Raw genomic sequence first — 19,187 nt, forward strand, 5'->3', positions numbered from 1 at the left:
TTTCTTTTACCTGACAATACTCAACTGTCCTGCATATAACTGGAAACACATTAAATCTCTCCAGAATAGGGTGCAAATCCTTGGGCAACATTCATTCTTAAACTTGATATCTTACAACTTAAATAGTATAACACAAACAAAACAGCATTACAGTCCTCGTTTCTGTAACTGATCATGTGGTCGAAGTTCATATTTATCACTACCTTCTTCCACTACCCATTCCATGTTCCCTTTCCCCTCATCAAGCACTTCAGCTGGCCATGGTTCTTTGCCTGGTGGGGTGACCCAAACCTTCATTCCTGAAGTCTCAGAGCCATTAGTGGTCCTGCCTGGATTGTGTTGTTGCAGTTTTCCATTGATTTTAATCACAGGGCATGGTAGTACTAATAGACGCCCCAGGGGATCTCCTATATTCCAAGAAAACTCTTCTTTACCTCCATTATGTAGTTGCAGTCCTACTTCCTTCTGATAGTCAGGGTCAATTACCCCAGACAATAATGTAATCCCCTTCTTGGTGTGTTGATCCAGAGGCATAAGTAGCCCAAAGTGGCCAGGTGGCAATCTTAACTTCCAGTTCAGTGGTATCACTGTTGTTTCTCCTGGAGAAAGCACACCCCGTTTTGGAACTAAAACCTGTAGACCAGCAGAACTCAGGGTAGCAGGGACAGGAAGCAAAAATTTTCCTAGTGGATCACTAGGAGTAATAGTGAGTGGCACCACACCCATTTCCACCCCTTGGTTCCTGGACCCATGGATCCTGGCTATGGGAGAAACAGCACCATACAGCGGACGCTGATTCAGAGCATACACAGCTTCCTGGAGAACATTACCCCAGCCTTTCAAGTTTTTGCCACCTAGTTGGCACCGTAATTGAGTTTTCAAAAGGCCATTCCACCGTTCTATCAGTCCAGCAGCTTCTGGATGATGGGGAACATGGTAAGACCAGAGAATTCCATGAGCATGTGCCCATTCTCGCACTTCATTTGCTGTGAAGTGTGTTCCTTGATCCGAAGCAATGCTATGTGGAATACCATGACGATGGATAAGGCATTCTGTAAGCCCACGGATAGTAGTTTTGGCAGAAGCATTGCATGCAGGGAAAGCAAACCCATATCCAGAGTATGTGTCTATTCCAGTTAGAACAAATCGCTGCCCCTTCCATGAAGGGAGTGGTCCAACGTAATCAACCTGCCACCATGTAGCTGGCTGGTCACCTCGGGGAATGGTGCCATATTGGGGGCTGAGTGTGGGTCTCTGCTGCTGGCAGATTGGGCACTCAGCAGTGGCTGTAGCCAGGTCAGCCTTGGTGAGTGGAAGTCCATGTTGCTGAGCCCATGCATAACCTCCATCCCTACCACCATGACCACTTTGTTCATGAGCCCATTGGGCAATAACAGGAGTTGCTGGGGAAAGAGGCTGACTGGTATCCATAGAACGGGTCATCTTATCCACTTGATTATTAAAATCTTCCTCTGCTGAAGTCACCCTCTGCTGTGCATTCACATGGGACACAAATATCTTCATGTTTTTAGCCCACTCAGAAAGGTCTATCCACATACTTCTTCCCCAGACCTCTTTGTCACCAATTTTCCAATTATGGTCTTTCCAAGTCCCTGACCATCCAGCCAAACCATTAGCAACAGCCCATGAGTCAGTATACAAACGTACCTCTGGCCAGTTTTCCTTCCAAGCAAAATGAACAACCAGGTGCACTGCTCGAAGTCTGCCCACTGGGAGGATTTCCCCTCACCACTGTCCTTCAAGGACACCCCAGAAAGGGGTTGTAATGCTGCAGCTGTCCACTTTCGGGTGGTACCTGCATATCGTGCTGAACCATCTGTAAACCAGGCCCGAGTTTTCTCTTCCTCAGTCAATTCACTGTAAGGAACTCCCCAAGAGGCCATAGCTCTGGTGTGGGAAAGAGAAGGTAATGTGGCAGCAGGAGTGGAAACCATGGGCATTTGTGCCACTTCTTTATGTAACTTACTTGTGCCTTCAGGACCTGCTCTGGCTCTATCTCGTATATACCATTTCCACTTTACAATAGAGTGCTGCTGTGCACGCCCAACTTTATGGCTTGGTGGGTCAGACAACACCCAACTCATGATAGGCAACTCAGGTCTCATGGTAACTTGGTGGCCCATGGTTAAGCGTTCAGTCTCTACTAAGGCCCAGTAGCAGGCCAAGAGCTGTTTCTCAAAAGGAGAGTAGTTATCTGCAGCAGATGGTAATGCTTTGCTCCAAAATCCTAAGGGTCTGCGTTGTGATTCTCCTATAGGGGCCTGCCAAAGGCTCCAGACAGCATCTCTATTTGCCACTGACACTTCCAGCACCATTGGATCTGCTGGATCATATGGCCCAAGTGGCAGAGCAGCTTGCACAGCAGCCTGGACCTGTCGCAGAGCCTCCTCTTGTTCAGGTCCCCACTCAAAATTAGCAGCTTTTCCTGTCACTCGATAAATGGGCCGGAGTAGCACACCCAAATGAGGAATATGTTGTTGCCAAAATCCAAAAAGACCCACTAGGCATTGTGCCTCTTTTTTGGTTGTGGGAGGGGCCAGATGCAGCAATTTATCCTTCACCTTAGAAGGGATATCTCGACATGCCCCACACCACTGGACACCTAGAAATTTCACTGAGGTGGAAGGCCCCTGTATTTTTGTTGGATTTATCTCCCATCCTCTGACACGCAAATGCCTTACCAGTAAATCTAGAGTAGTTGCTACTTCTTGCTCACTAGGTCCAATCAACATGATATCATCAATATAATGGACCAGTGTGATGTCTCGTGGGAGGGAGAAACGATCAAGGTCTCTGCGAACAAGATTATGACATAGGGCTGGAGAGTTGATATACCCCTGAGGTAGGACAGTGAAAGTATATTGCTGACCTTGCCAGCTGAAAGCAAACTGTTTCTGGTGGTCCTTACTAATAGCTATTGAGAAAAAAGCATTTGCCAGATCAATAGCTGTATACCAGGTACCAGGAGATGTATTGATTTGCTCAAGCAATGATACTACATCTGGAACAGCAGCTGCAATTGGAGTTACCACCTGGTTGAGTTTACGATAATCCACTGTCATTCTCCAAGACCCATCTGTTTTCTGCACAGGCCAAATAGGAGAGTTGAATGGGGATGTGGTGGGAATCACCACCCCTGCATCTTTCAAGTCCTTAAGAGTGGCAGTAATCTCTGCAATCCCTCCAGGAATACGGTATTGCTTTTGATTTACTATTTTGCTTGGTAGGGGCAGTTCTAGTGGCTTCCACTTGGCCTTTCCCACCATAATAGCCCTCACTGCACGAGTTAGAAAACCAACGTGGGGATTCTGCCAGTTGCTCAGTATGTCTATGCCAATTATACATTCCGGAACTGGGGAAATAACTACAGGATGGGTCCGGGGGCCCACTGGACCCACTGTGAGACGGACCTGAGCTAAAACTCCATTGATCACCTGGCCTCCATAAGCCCCCACTCTGACTGGTGGTCCAGAGTGACGTTTTGGGTCCCCTGGAATTAATGTCACTTTTGAACCAGTGTCTAATAATCCCCAAAATATCTGATCATTTCCTTTTCCCCAATGCACAGTTACCCTGGTAAAAGGCCGTCAGTCTCCTTGGGGAAGACTTAGAGGAAGGTTAACAGTATAAATTTGTGGCAGTGTAACAGGTTTCTTCCCCATAGGGACCTGGCCTCCCCTTCATTCAAGGGGCTCAGGGTCTGTAAACTGTTTCAAGTCTGGAAATTGGTTAAGGGGCCGTGACTCTGTGTTTTTGTAATTCAGGTTAGACTTCTGTTCCCTTGACCTAGAACTCTTTTGTTTATATAGCTCCAACAAGAATTTAGTAGGCTGCCCTTCTATTGTATTTCTAGGCACCCCATGATTGGATTTAGCATCACTAATTGCAGAAGACACTCCCCTTTGGCTGATTACAAATGGAATCAGCTGTGGATGTAGCTGACGTGATCATGACCTAATCCTATGAAATGTCCTCATTGCAACAGACAGGCCAGCGCTTGCCCAATCAGATGAACAGGTACCACAACTTGGCCAAGTTGACACCTGTCCCTAACCATGACAGTTAGCTAATGAGGTTGAACTCCAATGTAAGAGAGTAGGTAGAAGTGAAGGCAGCTCTCTAATGGGTCTATAAGTATTATTACCATATTGAAGGTGAACAAGATTGAAAGGGGTTGTATGGACCTATGTGTCCCACTGATTAACACTAGAAATATAAATCATTCTTGCAAGAACTACCTCAAAGGTATGATTCATGCAAAAAGAGTTCTTATTTCCAGGGTACAGGGGGAAACTACTATTGCATGCTGTGGGTTATGTTTTAAAGGAAAACATCAGCACTACCACAGCAACAACAGAGGTAAATGGTGGGGGAGGGACAAGAGTTAAGAGGAGGTATAGATTTCCTATCTGATGATGGTGTGTATATTGATTGACTTTCTGTTGGGAACAATGAAATTATTTAAAATTGAGAGTGTTGATGGACTGAACTTTGGGCACTATACATGATGCGTGGTGAATGCAGGTGGCTGAAGGATGTACTGACTGAGAATTATATTGGCAAATGGTGGTGTATACATATGATCAAATGTTTTGCTTCTACAAAAAGGAATGATGTCATGAGGCATGGAATGACATAAATAAACACGTGGTACATTTGGTGAGTAAAAATAAGTCAGAAATGGAAGAACAATTATGATATGGTCTTCTTTAGAAAATGCTTATAAGAAAACAGGGGCCTAGAAGGTAAGCTTTCATAGCATACACATTTAGTCTGGTGTGGTAATTATTATTTTTGGATTTTGAGAGTCTCATGTATATATATATATATATAAACCTGATATTTAGAAATAAGAACAAAGATGATCAGGTTGGGGTTAAAGTAATTGAGAACACAGGGGTAAAGAACACATTGTCTATATTTTAGAATCACACATACTCTTTGAGACCAAAGGAAGAAAGTTTTATTTGGTATCAAACCTAAATTTTGTGCATCACATAATCTAACTCAGCCTATCTGTAGCTCATTTGAACAGTTGAAAAACAGGGAGCCCTGAATAAGGAAGAGGTATTTAATCCTGCATAGCTTAATGAAATGCATGGATACATCCTAGAGTACATTAAGCAGATAATAAAAATGTATTGGCAAAGTCCCTTGAGGGATGGGAGAAAAAATATGGAACTACTAAATTTTACCATCAGGGAATCCCTGGATATTGTGCCAAATTTTAGGGACACACAAATCTATAGACCAAGACTTTGATCTTGAGGCTTACACTTGTGAAGCTTATGTAGGTAGCAGAGAAGCTTAGTCTACCTATAGGTAAGCTTAAGAGTCACTTCTGGAGGATCTCTTTAGTTGCTCAGATGTGGCCTCACTCTCTCTAAGCCTAACTCTGCAAGTGATATCATTGCCCTCCTACCTATGTGGAACATTACATCCAGAGTTGAAAGTCTTCCTGGTGGCATTGAAGATGACTCCCAGGGATGAGCTCAGCCCTGGCACCAAGGGATCAACAATTCCATCCTGACCAAATGGAGGGAAAGAAGTGTAACTAGTAAAGTATCTGTGGTAAGGAGAGTTAAGAATTGAGATGCTACTCTGGATGTTACTCTCACACAAGCTTCAGTTAAGTATTGCTACCTATCATAACTTGTCAAACCCCAACCAGGACCATTCCAGCCAGTCCTAAAGAACACCTAGGGCAATATATAAGATTCTACAAGTGTTCCATTAACTAAAGTAACTTTCTAGAAACCTACAACCTCCAGACGATTCCCTGGATCAGATAACTCCTGAAACTTAGGGGGCCCAGTCTTTCCAGAACCTCAGATAGTCCATCTCCTACCCCATATTAGTGACAGAACCTTCCAACATGAAAAAGTTAGAATGGCCATAGCCTAAACACCCCTGAAGAGAGGGATAGAAAGATCAAAGGTGATGGAGTTATACAGAGAAGATAGGATTTAACAAATGAATATGATCACTGAATCATTAAATTGATATCTCTTTCAGTCTCCTGTATCTTAGAATAGGTAGAAGTAAAAACACAAAATTGTGGAATTGTAACCCATGCCAAACTCTGAAATATGTTCTACACTTAATTGTGATGCTGTGCTTTGAAATCTGCTTATTGTACATATGTTATTTTTCACACAAAAAATTAAAAAGTCGATTGCGATGATAAAAACATTTGTCTTCTAGCCTCCTGTATTCTGGAGCAGTTAGAAGAAAATATCTTAGAAAATCATATGGTAGCCCATGAAAAACTCGCGATCTGTCATAACTATTTATTGAAGAGTGCTTTGAAAACTACTGCTTTTTTCTTCACTTTGTATATATATATATTATACAATAAAAAATTTAATAAAAAAAGATGGGCACCCTTTAGCATAATGAGTACAGTGGCCCCGAATGCTGTATTTGGAGGTGTTCTAACTATTGAGCATATACAGATTGATTACATGTTTAGTCATAGAATGTGTATAATAAAATTGTGTCCCTCAAATGATGGCAGATGTGAGTTTTAGTGTTATAATTATGTTAAGGTGTAGTTTAAAGTACAAGCTACTGCATATTTGTTAGGTGGGTCCATTCTAGTTAGATCCAGTTATATCAAGATAGCATTGAACTTCAGGTGTGTTAGTTCAGGGATGACCCAGGGCCCTTCATTAATAAATATTAGGGGCTGTCATCAGTGATCAAAAGACTCTAAAGTAAAAAAAAACTTGATCAAATGGGTACAAGAAGAGAATATTCACAAGGATTTTACAATCCTAAGGGGACAAGATAAAGGCTATGCAATTATTACCAGAGATCAAGGGAGCTGGATTACAGTTCAGAGATTTCACATATTTATGTCTATTCTAATACTCTAATAGTAAAAATGAAATATCTATGTTATAATTCAGTCATCATAATCATCCTTTAAGACCTAGCTTCTTCATTAGTTAAGGCAATCTGCTGTTCCCAATACTCAAGAGTGGTTTTTCTCTCTTCCTCTCAGCTCCAAGATTTGAGACAGCTGATGGTTCTTGAACCCCCAGGTGGAGAAGAAGTGAGTTTCTTGTAGTTTGCCGTTACAATCAGGGCACTGTCCCTTGGACATCCCAAAATGATGGGGAATACCACTTACAGACCCCCATTTTGTCTGTACTCTGAGTTTGATCTTCTCCTTCTATATGTGAAGCCAAGAAAACACAAGAACATCTTTGCAAGGTTTGACAAATGTCATCAGGGCACAGGTCAGATGAGAGCCTGCTTAGTTTCTCTGTGGGCCTCCTCTTTGATTCAGTCTCCAGCTCAAGGAGTCCTTACTTTTTTGCTAGCTTCATGGACACTTGTAGGAATGCTTGTACCCGCATGTGCACATGCACACATATGCACTCACCCATGATGCTCACTTGTTTTCAGAGTGATGGTTGATTCTGGTAGTCATCCTGGCACATTTATTTAAAGAGTCTGCAAGCTTTTGGTTGCATTTTACTGAATCTGTTAATTTTCTTTTCCTCTTTCTTTTTTATTTACACCAATCTGTTTGTGCTTTATGATCCTTACAATCCACCTTAAATCCTTTCTGGAATTATGTAAAAATGAAAGAACAAAGGAGCAATCTTTCTGAACCTTCATCTCTTAATCTATAGTAGTTGTTGACTCCTGTACTGGGGCATGTTGCAAAGATTAAATAATTTTATGTAATCATGACATGCTCTTGACAATTGAAAGTGATGCACAATTCTAAGTTATTATCACTGGAACCAGTAGTTGTTTAAAAACTAAGTATTAAACACATTTAAATAAGAGACTGAGCCTTTTCAAAAGCACTCTGGAAAGATCATGACATGCAAACAATGAAAGAAGACTGCTACCTGAAACCACCTGTAACCTGGGCAGGCAGGGTGAGGTCAGCTGAGTCTGAGCTTCCATAGAAGACACTGAATTTTGTTTGTCATGAATCAAACTCTCCCCTGGGACCAGGCCTTTGGTCCCATGGTAAGCTGCCACCATGGCTCTCAGTAGCACATCCAAGCTCCAGTGATGACCAGGACTGGTGCTTGCATTTGGGAGGCTGGTGGATGGCTCAGCCAAGTGTCCAGCTCCACACTTCATCTCTGCACAGAGAAAGGGGCTGGAGAAAATGTGGGAACTTCAGGCACTGTTTTGTAGATGTTCTATGAGAGCTTGAATTGTGGCTTCTCACAGTTGTCTTCCAAGCCACTAGGGCAATTTTCACAGCATCCACCTCCCATTCTCTGTCCTCTTGGGATTTTGATTCTGCCCCATTGGATTCTGTGTTTCCCAGTCTGCCTGCAGCCACCACATCTCCCTTGCACCCCTGGCTGATGTGTTGTCTCATCTCCACATAGGGTCCACTGAAGGTTTTGTTCCTGCTTCTCTGAGGTCCCAAATTACCTCTCAAACACAAACAATTTCTCAGAGAACCATTTTCATGGGTTTGCTCTTCCTGGGGCAACCTTCACTTCAGCTTGCAAAGCATTTCCATGAGGCTCTAGGACTGCAGTCTTATCTTAGGTGGGTGGTTGTATTAGTTAGGGTTCTCTAAAGAAACAGAATCAACAGGGAGCACTTGCAAATATAAAATTTATAAAAGTGTTTCATGTGACTGCGGGAATGCAGAGTCCAAAATCCATAGGGCAGGCTGTGAAGCCGATGACTCCAATGGAGGGTCTGGATGAACTCCACAGGAGAGGCTCACCAGCTGAAGCAGGAATAGGGCCTGTCTTTTCTGAATCCTCTTTAAAAGGCTTCCCATGATTACATTAAGCATCACTCATTGTAGAAGACACTCCCCTTTGGCTGATTACAAATGGAATCAGCTGTGGATGCAGCTGACGTGATCATGATCCAATTCTATGAAATGTCCTCATTGCAACAGACAGGCCAACACTTGCCCAGTCAGACAAACAGGTACCACAATTTGGCCAAGTTGACACATGTCCCTGACCATGACAGTCCACCCTTGTCAACTTGGAAGCTATATATATCACCTTAAACCATACCCAATTTCCAAATAAAGCAATAAAACGTGCATTTTTTTCTTTTACCTAACAATACTCAACTGTCCTGCATATAACTGGAAATACATTAAATCTCTACAGAATAGGGTGCAATCCTCGGGCAACATTCATTCTTAAACTTGATATCTTACAACTTAAATAGTATAGCAGGAACCAAACAGCATCACAGTCCTCATTTCTGTAACCCACCATGTGGTCATAGTTCATATTTATCAATACCTTCTTCCACTACCCATTCTATGTTTCCTTTACCCTCAGCAAGCACTTCAGCTGGCCATGGTTCTTTGCCTGGTGGGGAGACCCAAACCTTCATTCCTGAAGTTTCAAAGCCATTGGTAGTCCTGCCTGGATTGCACTGTTGCAGTTTTCCATTGAGATAAACACAGGGTATGGTAGTACTAAAAGACGCTCTAGGTGATCTCCTATATTCTAAGAAAACTCTTATTTACCCCCATTATGTAGTTGCAGTCCTAATTCTCCCTGATAATCAGGGTCAATCACCCCAGACAGTAATGTAATCCCCTTCTTGGCTTGTTGATCCAGTGGCATAAATACCCCAAACTGCACCAGGTGGCCCTCTTAACTTCCAGTTCAGTGGAATAATTGTTCCTTCTCCTGAAGGAAGTACTCCTCATTTTGGAACTAAAACCTGTAGACCAGCAGAACTCAGGGTTGCAGGGATAGGAAGCAAAAATTTTCCTAGTGAGCCACTAGGGGTAATAGTGGGTGGTACCACTCCCATTTCCACCCCTTGGTAACTTGACCCATGAATCCTGGCTATGGGAGAAACAGCACCATATGAAAGACTCTGATTCAGAGCATATACAGCTTCCTGGAGAACATTACCACAGCCTTTCAAGGTATTGCTACCTAATTGGTACCGTAATTGAGTTTTCAAAAGGCCATTCCACTATTCTATCAATCCAGCTGCTTCCGGATGATGGGGAACATGGCAAGAGCAGAGATTTCTGTGTGCATGTGCCCATTCCCACATTTCATTTGCTGTGAAGTGATTTCCTTGATCAGAAGCAATGCTATGTGGAATTCCATGACGATGGATAAGCATCTGTAAGCCCACGGATGGTAGTTTTGGCAGAAGCATTGTGTGCAGGAAAAGCAAACCCATATCCAGAGTATGTGTCTATTCCAGTTAGAATAAATCGCTGCCTCCCCCATGAAGGGAGTGGTCCAATGTAATCAACCTGTCACCATGTAGCTGGCTGATTACCTCGGGGAATGGTGCCATATCGGGAGCTGAGTGTGGGCTTCTGTTGCTGGCATGTTGGACACTCAGCCGTGGCTGTAGCCAGGCAAGCCTTGGTGAGTGGAAGCCTATGTTGTTGAGCCCATGCATAACCTCCATCCCTACCACCATGACCACTTTGTTCATGAGCCCATTGGGCAATGACAGGAGTTGCCGGGGAAAGAGGCTGACTGGTATCCACAGAATGGGCCATCTTATCCACTTGATTATTAAAATCTTCCTCTGCTGAAGTCACCCTCTGCTGTGCATTCACATGGAACACAAATATCTTCATGTTTTTAGCCCACTCAGAAATGTCTATCCACATACTTCTTCCCCAGACCTTTTTGTCACCAATTTTCCAATTATGGTCTTTCCAAGTCCCTGACCATCCAGCTAAACCAATAGTACCATCCCATGAGTCAGTATACAAACACACCTCTGGCCAGTTTTCCTTCCAAGCAAAATGAACAACCAAGTGCACTGCTCGAAGTTCTGCCCACTGGAAGGATTTCCCCTCACTACTGTCCTTCAAGGACACCCCAGAAAGGGGTTGTAATGCTGCAGCTGTCCATTTTCAGGTGGTACCTGCATATCATGCTGAACCATCTGTAAACCAGGCCCGAGTTTTCTCTTCCTCAGTCAATTCACTGTAAGGAACTCCCCAAGAGGCCATAGCTCTGGTCTGGGAAAGTGAAGGTAATGTGGCAGAAGTGGAAACAATGGGCATTTGGGCCACTTCCTCATGTAGCTTACTTGTGACTTTGGGACCTTCTCTGGCCCTATTTTGTATATACCATTTCCATTTTACAATAGAGTGCTGCTTTGCATGCCCAACTTTATGGCTTAGTGGGTCAGACAACACCCAGCTCATGATAGGTAACTCAGGTCTCATGGTAACTAGGTGTCCCATGGTTAAGCATTCAGCCTCTACTAAGGCCCAGTAGCAGGCCAAAAGCTGTTTCTCAAAAGGAGAGTAATTATTTGCAACAGTTGATAAGGCTTTGCTCCAAAATCCCAAGGGTCTGCATTGTGATTCTCCTATAGGGGCCTGCCAAAGGCTCCAGATAGCATCTCTATTTGCCACTGACACTTCCAGCACCATTGGATCTGCTGGATCATATGGCCCAAGTGGCAGAGCAGCTTGTACAGCACCCTGAACCTGTCACAGAGCTTCCTGTTGTTCAGGTCCCCACTTAAAATTAGCAGCTTTTCTTGTCACTTGATAAATGGGCTGGAGTAGAACACTCAAATGAGGAATATGTTGTCTCCAAAATCCAAAGAGACCAACTAGGCATTGTGCCTCTTTTCTGGTCATAGGAGGGTCCAGATGCAACAACTTATTCTTCACCTTAGAATGGATATCTCGACATGCCCCACACCACAGGACACCTAGAAATTTCACTGAGGTGGAAGGCCCCATCATTTTTGTTGGATTTATCTCCCATCCTCTGCCATGAAAATGCCTTACCAGTGAATCTGGAACAGTTGCTACTTCTTGCTCACTAGGTCCAATCAACATGATATCATCAATATGATGGACCAGTGTGATGTCTTCTGAGAGGCAGAAATGATCAAGGTCTCTGCAGACAAGATTATGACATGGGGCTGGAGAGTTGATATGCCCCTGAGGTAGGACAGTGAATGTATATTGCTGACTTTGCCAGCTGAAAGCAAAGTGTTTCTGGTGTTCCTTACTAATAGCTATTGAGAAAAAAACATTCATCAGATCAATAGCTGCATACCAGGTACCAGGAGATGTATTGATTTGCTCAGGCCATGATACTACATCTGAAACAGCAGCTGCAATTGGAGTTACCACCTGGTTGAGCTTACAATAATCCATTTTCATCCTCCAAGACCCATTTTTTTTCTGCACAGGCCAAATAGGGGAGTTGAATGAGGATGTGGTGGGAATCACCATTCCTGCATCCTTCAAATCCTTAAGAGTGGCAATAATCTCTGCAATCTCTCCAAGAATCCAGCATTGCTTCTGATTTACTATTTTGCTCCATAAGGGCAGTTCTAGTGTCTTCCACTTGGCCTTTCCCAACATAATAGCCCTCACTGCACGAGTTAGAGAGCCAATGTGGGGATTCTGCCAGTTGCACAGTATGTCTATACCAATTACACATTCTGGAACTGGGGACATAACTGCAGGATGGGTCCTGGGGCCCACTGGACCCACTGGGAGATGGACCTGAGCTAAAACTCCATTGATCTCCTGGCCTCCATAAGGCCCCACTCTGACTGGTGGTCCAGAGTGAAGTGTTGGGTTCCCTGGAATTAATGTCCCTCCTGAACCAGTGTCTAATAATCTCTGAAATATCTGATCGTTTCCTTTTCCCCAATGCATAGTTACCCTTGTAAAAGGCTGTAGGTTTCCTTGGGAAAGGCTTGGAGGAAAATTAACAGTATAAATTTGTGGCAGTGTAACAGGGTTCTCCTCCAAAGGGACCTGACCTCCCCTTCATTAAAGGGGCTCTGGGTCTGCAAACTGTTTCAAGTCTGGAAATTGATTAAGGGGCCATAACTCTGTGTTTTTGTAATTCAGGTTAGAATTCTGTTCACCTGACCTAGAACTCTTTTGTTTATACAGCTCAAACAAGAATTTAGTAGACTGCCCTTCTGTTGCATTTCTCAGTACCCCATGATTTACTAGCCAATGCTACAAATCTCTGTCATATAATTTTGAAGCCTGCTTTGAGTTGGCTGTCTATTATAATAGCCATATCTACCCTGTCTTGGGCAATTAGGTGCTGCCACGTGGTTTCTGCCAACTTGGGATCCTGTCATCCCCATTGTGTTTAAGGATTCCAGTTCAGTGACAGAGTTCCTACAGTAATATCTGACCTATAGAGAAATGCAACCACAGAGCTCTTTAGAGATGATGGTGCAAGTATAACAAATTTAATTCTCACTGCTCTGGTAAAAGGTGCATCCTCTGGACATTCCTGTAGTGTAAGAGCAGGCTTGGCATGAAAAATCCACCCTAACATTCCAATCTCTCTAAGCCTCTGGATCCCCTCACCTACATTATACCAGGGCAGTTCTGACATTTCAACATCAGGTAATGTTGGCCACTTTTGATCCATGTTTCAACCAAACACATCTAAACAAACTGTCAATACCTTTTCTAACCACTCGTGTTATAACATTGAATGCAGAATCTCTGCTTAGTGGGCCCATATCAATAAATTCAACCTGATCCAGCCTTATATTCCTCCCACCATTATCCCACACCCTTAAAATCCATTGCCACACATATTCTCCTGAATTCTGTCGACATAAATTGGAAAACTCACACAGTTCTTTCGGAATATAATGTACCTCCTCACGTGTGATACTTTGTACCTCACCTTTAGGGGCCTTTAGGCTGGAAGAAGTCTGGAAGAAATGAGGGGTGGGGGGGTGGGTCAAGAAAAGAATTAGAAATATCTTCCAAGCCATTTGCTTCAGGGCCTTCATTTGCAGTTTCATCTGGTGAAACAGGATTAATCACTCTAGGGCTAATCCCTTCAGGAGGAGGTTGGGTGGCCAGCTCCTCAAGGCAGGTTGAAGGTGGGGTGGTTATGTCTTCAGGGCAAACTATTGCAGGGTTCTCTAGAGAAGCCTCAGCATGATCTAGGGTTTCAACCTCATTCCTGACATCATTATCAATCCATATGTCACCATCTCATTTTTCAGGGTCCCTCTCCTTTCCAATCAATGCTCTCACTTTAATGACAGACACCATACAAGATTGAGATTTCAGTTTATGTTGTAAAGTTGCTGCTCTAACAATAAGATTCTGAGTCTGATTTTTAGAGATCTCGTCTATGGCTACAGGAAATAAGATTTTCCTTCAGAATACTTATAGAAACATCTACATCTATCAGATGGTGCTTAAGCTTCTCATTTAAAGCCTTAAGCCCATCCCTTTCACTCCTTAATGTAGCCAGTGTATCTAACAACAACCAACCAACACTTTTATAACTCTTATTTCTACAAAACTCTGTAAAGGTGTCAAAAACATTATACCGCAGAGCCTGGCTTCATACAAGTAAAGATTAGGAGAATTGAATGGTGATATTTTGACTATCTCTTTTGCCAACTCACTCCATGGATTGGGAATGTCATTTTGATTATGGGAATCAGAGTCCTTAGTGACTTTGAGTCCAGTCAGAGTAGAAAACTATTCATCAAAACCCATTTTTAAGATTCTATTTCTTAAGAACCACTCCTGGTACCAAGATGTATTAGTTAGGATTCTCTAGAGAAACAGAATTAACAGGGAACACTTGCAAATATAAAACTTATAAAAGTGTCTCCAATGACCATGGAAACACAGAGTCCAAAATCTGCAGGGCAGGCTGTGAAGCCAATGACTCTGATTGAGGGTTTGGATGAACTCCACAGGAGCAGCTCACCTGCTGAAACAGGAATAGGGCCTGTCTCTTCTGAATCCTCCTTAAAATGCTTCCCATGATTAGATTAATCATCACTCATTGCAGAAGACAATCCCTTTTGGCTGATTGTAAATGGAATCAGCTGTGGATGCAACTGATGTGATCATGATCTAATTCTATGAAATATCCTTCTTGCAACAGACAGGCCAGCACTTACCCAGCCAGACAAGCAGGTACCGCAACTTGGCCAAGTTGACACACATCCCTGACCATGACAGTGTTCTTCTCAAGAGTTCATTCCATCCTGCCGAGAGGAGACCCCTACCCTGTCAGGGGCATGTGGCTCTGACCTGCCTTGGAAGCTGCCCAGGATGCAGGAAACCACAGATTGTGAGATGCTTGCTTTTTGACCCCCTTATAGGGCTTTCCATATGGGAAGATATCATCAGGTCATGATGCATCTCCCTTCTTCCCATCCAATTGGTTTTTACTGGGGGCCTTCTCTAAAGGCTGTGAGAATAAAGGCACAGGTAGGGTAGATGGGGTGAAGTAGATGGCTTTCCCTTCAGATGACATGATTTGTGGAGGGAGGAGCTGAGACCCCCTGCCTCATTATCCCATATCATCTGCCTCAACTGGAGCAGGGGAGGGGAGAATGGGTCAGGTTCCCAGGTGGTCAGCCTCACTCAATTACCATGACAGACATGGGTTGCTGAGTGTGAGTGTGTGTGTGTGTGTGTGTGTGCATGCACATGTGTGTGTGGCTATTTCCTTTGGCCTGAGAGTGAAGTTCCTCACTGGTTCTGGGAGCTTATGCCCACTGCAATCATGTTACTTCTCCTGGAATTGTGCAGATCTTTTTAAGGGTTTAAGCAGACAGCTGAGAGAGGCAGGTGGGAGGCCTTTCACAAAAGGCATCTTGAGTTGCAGGTGTTGATTGCCTGATAGGGTTCTTAGGTCAGGAGGCCCTGCAACAACAATGCTCAGCACAGACTTAAGGTTAAGTTTTGAGATGAGCATCTGCAATGTACACTGTCCACCTGGCTCTGCCCTTTTATGCTCACCCACAGTGCACCCTTGCAGAGATGGCTGGGGTGTTGGGCATTTCAGGCTCACCACCAGCATCAAGACACTGGTCAATGAGAAATGTCCTAGCCCTTACCTGTTTTAGGAAATATTTTTATGCTTTAGAGAATCACACCTGGATTGATCTCAGCATGACCCAAATTCAGGAATGACTTACCTGTGGCAGGACTTTCATGTCTACCACCTTTGCTGTCCAGAGACCCTGTTTCCTGTTGATCCACCACACTCTGTCGAAAGAAACACTGCAAAAACATACTGCATAGGTTATTCAGCCAAAGTGGGCAAAATATGGCAACAACAGGGCCTTCTGGAGTCAAAAGGCCAGGCCCATCCCTGGATTCATGTGCAGCCTGGGCAGCTTTCTTCTCTGGTTTTCATACCACTGAGCATAAAATGGGCACAGTGATGTGGCCACACTGGTTTAGGATGGTGGCTTGTTCTGAATGTGCTTACAGCAGAGACACACAGTCTTGGTCTAATGAGTAAGAGGTTCTCAAGGCAGCCAGGAGGCCCATCTGGATCCCCAGAATGACCACAGGGGGTTGCAGGGCTCAGAAACAACCCAGTGGTCTTCACAGAATGTGTCTCCTATGCAGTGCCTGCTTGCAGGTAGTGGGTTCTGGACACTTAGGGACCCAAGCCATTTAATGTCCACTTCTGGAAAGCAGATTCTGTGTTCCTTGCCCTGATGCTGCCCTGACCAGCCAGCTGATAGCATCATTGCCCCATGCAGTTTGCAGTGGACAGGAGTGAACCCAGTTCTTACTGAGACCTGCCCTAGGGCCAGGATGTGCCTCCTTTCAGCTTGGGGAGTAACTGTACACTGGAAATGGGCAAAGTTTTCTTTGAAAGTTTTGAAAAACTGACTAAAAAATGTTACTAGGAGTCTTCTAAATCAAAATGGAGACTTATGATATGCTATGTTCACCCTTTCTTGATTTGCTACTTAAAAAAGAAGGGAAACCAGTGACCAGAAGAAACTCTAAGGACTCTTGGGAGGAAAGAAAGCAAATGGGACCAGCCTGCAGGACAGAGCTGGGGGATGGTGCTGGGCAGGTGTAACCCTCAGAGACTCCTGAAATGTGTGTGCACATAATCACACCTATGTACATATGCAGGGACAGACGTGTGCACAGATTTGCACACACTTGCACACATACACACACACCATCTTCATTCCCTATTTGTTTCCCACACTCAGTTCTTCCCCCATCTTTCATTATGGATAATTCAAACAGAAAATTTGAAGGAATGGTATAGACAGCACCCACAGACACATGATCTTAAACCCTACCATTGTAGGCACTTGTGACCTTGGCCGTGTGACCTTCTACCCACCACTTCATGTTCAGTGAATTTCAAAGCTTCTGCCACTGTCACCACACTCTATTCAGGCCTTGGTGACCCACCTCCACTCAGCACACCTGCAATATGTCCTGTCACTTTCTCTCTCCCACACAGTCCTACAGTTGGAGGATTCTCTCTATCTCTTGCTTTACTTTTCCTCCATCACCTCTTACCAGTGTTCCAGTCTGAGCAGCATCCTTGGGTCCCTCAAGGCATCAGTCACACAAGCAGTTGGGAATCGTGCTCTAGGTGTGGCCTTACCAGCCCTCCACTCACCTGCAGTGGCAGGGAGCTCCCTGGGTGTATGCTGTTGGTTGTACACAGACTCAGGTACTGATAAGAGGACAAAACCTCCTTAGACTTGTCTCCACTAGGAAGACAGAAGGAGGGAAAGGGCAAACATGTCAGTGGAAGGCTTTTCATTGGGGAGAGAGCTCATAACTGATGCAAAGTTCCCACAAGCACCATTGTAGGAGTTTCCCCTTTATATGCAGCCCCTCAAAAGCAGAATTCTCTGGGAGGCTATTGGAGCCCTACTGGGTGTAAAAAGAAACACAAAAAGGTACAGTGATTGTGCCCAAGTGATTTCAAATGGAGTTAAGGTCATTCAAAAGGTGACTCTTATGCAGGTCTCTAGTTATATGAATTTGACAGACCTCTAATTATATGTACAAGAGATCCCTGAAGCCTGAGACCTATGTAATTGGATAAATCTTTGATCCTGGGGAGACTGGACTTGCAGCATATCTCAATCCTTGTTAATCCCTTTTCTTACTGTTACCATCACCACAATGTCTCCTATTGTCTTTCATTTCCAGAACAGCCACCACTACCTCCTGAGCCAGCTAACACACCAAGCCTTCAATCTGGAAGCTTGCACTTAGGAAATTTATTTTCTGTACTGATGAAACTAAGCCCAATTATAAATAATGCCTTAGAGTCTTCTCTGAAAGCCATCCTGTTCCTCAAGGGTGGTCCCCCAAGCCCTTTGTAAGCCAAACTGTAAAAGTAAACTCACTACCTTCCCCCTATGTGGGACATGACTCCCAGGAATGAGCCTCCCTGGCACCAAGGAATTAATACCAAATGTTGATCCAAGATACTTTCAGAGTAGGGTTTTGCTCAAAAGGGGGAAATGTTTAAAGAAATCAAACAAAATACAGTTACTAGAGCTAAAAGGTTTGAAATGGAGTCAGGGTCATTCTGGAGGTGGTGCGTAAGCAGTTCTCAGTAGAGATCACAGCCTGGCACAGGATGCAGAGCCCCTGGCACAGGATGCAGTGTCCTCAAAACCCATGGATACCCCATCCATAAACAAACCCCAAAATAAAGAACTCAGTTAACTCTCTAGCCTGAGGCTGTTTGGAGTACCCCAATATCCAACAACCACAAACAGCTTGTCTAACATTCTTTTCCTTTAAAACCCATCCTTAGGAGTGCCAGGAGGGGACATGATGTGGGGTGCACCCTGAATCTGTGCTCCCTGAGTGCAGCTATGTGGCCCCACATAAATTTTCAGATACCTGCAGTTCAGTTTATGAGGTATAGGTTGGCAGGTATGCCACATAACCTGCAGCAGCCTAAGTATCCCATGTCCACTTTCAGTGGGACACAGAAAGGACATGGGTGTCCACCCTGCAGCACCATCAGCAGAGCACCTTGGCAGGTGGATAGACAGCTTGTCCTGGTCCCAGGACATCATGAAAGGACAAGAGCATGGGGTGTGCCCGACTTCATGACCTTAGGTGTCTTGGAGTCAGGAAATGGGTCTGGGGAAGGAGGCAGCCCAGGAGCTTCCTGGGTGAGGTGTTGGATGGTGCTGGGTATCTCCCAGGCAGGGTGAGAGTCTGCCAGCCAAGGCTCTGGATTTGGCAGTGAGGAGACTTTTAGGGATGAGTGGGGTCATAATGGGGACACAGGTCATGACAGAGGTCAGGGACCATGGACCTGGGTCACTCAAGGGGCTGTGGACTGGAAGGCAGAAGGCAGAGGGCTGACAGTTGGGAAGAGGCAGTTGGCAGTTAAACTGCTGCAGGCTAACAGGGCTTTGTGTGCTCCAAAATT

The 19,187-nt window shown here is 44.3% G+C and overlaps 1 long non-coding RNA gene across 2 annotated transcripts in view; it reads right to left on the reverse strand.

The window, feature by feature from the left end:
• The window catches only part of LOC143681199 (uncharacterized), a 29,747-nt gene extending 10,658 nt beyond the window's left edge, over positions 1-19,089 (reverse strand). Inside the window, exons 1-2 of one of the 2 annotated variants that reach the window (XR_013174461.1) lie at positions 18,647-19,089; positions 15,934-16,003 (exon numbers count right to left, since the gene is read on the reverse strand). This is a non-coding gene — a long non-coding RNA (uncharacterized LOC143681199). Of the gene's footprint in view, positions 1-15,933; positions 16,019-18,646 lie in introns of both variants that reach the window. The other variant, XR_013174460.1, reaches the window with a different exon arrangement.
• Positions 19,090-19,187: the final 98 nt, after the last annotated feature.

This window comes from Tamandua tetradactyla, chromosome 4 (genome assembly GCF_023851605.1).
Source record: "Tamandua tetradactyla isolate mTamTet1 chromosome 4, mTamTet1.pri, whole genome shotgun sequence".
Classification (NCBI taxonomy): Eukaryota; Metazoa; Chordata; class Mammalia; order Pilosa; family Myrmecophagidae; genus Tamandua; species Tamandua tetradactyla.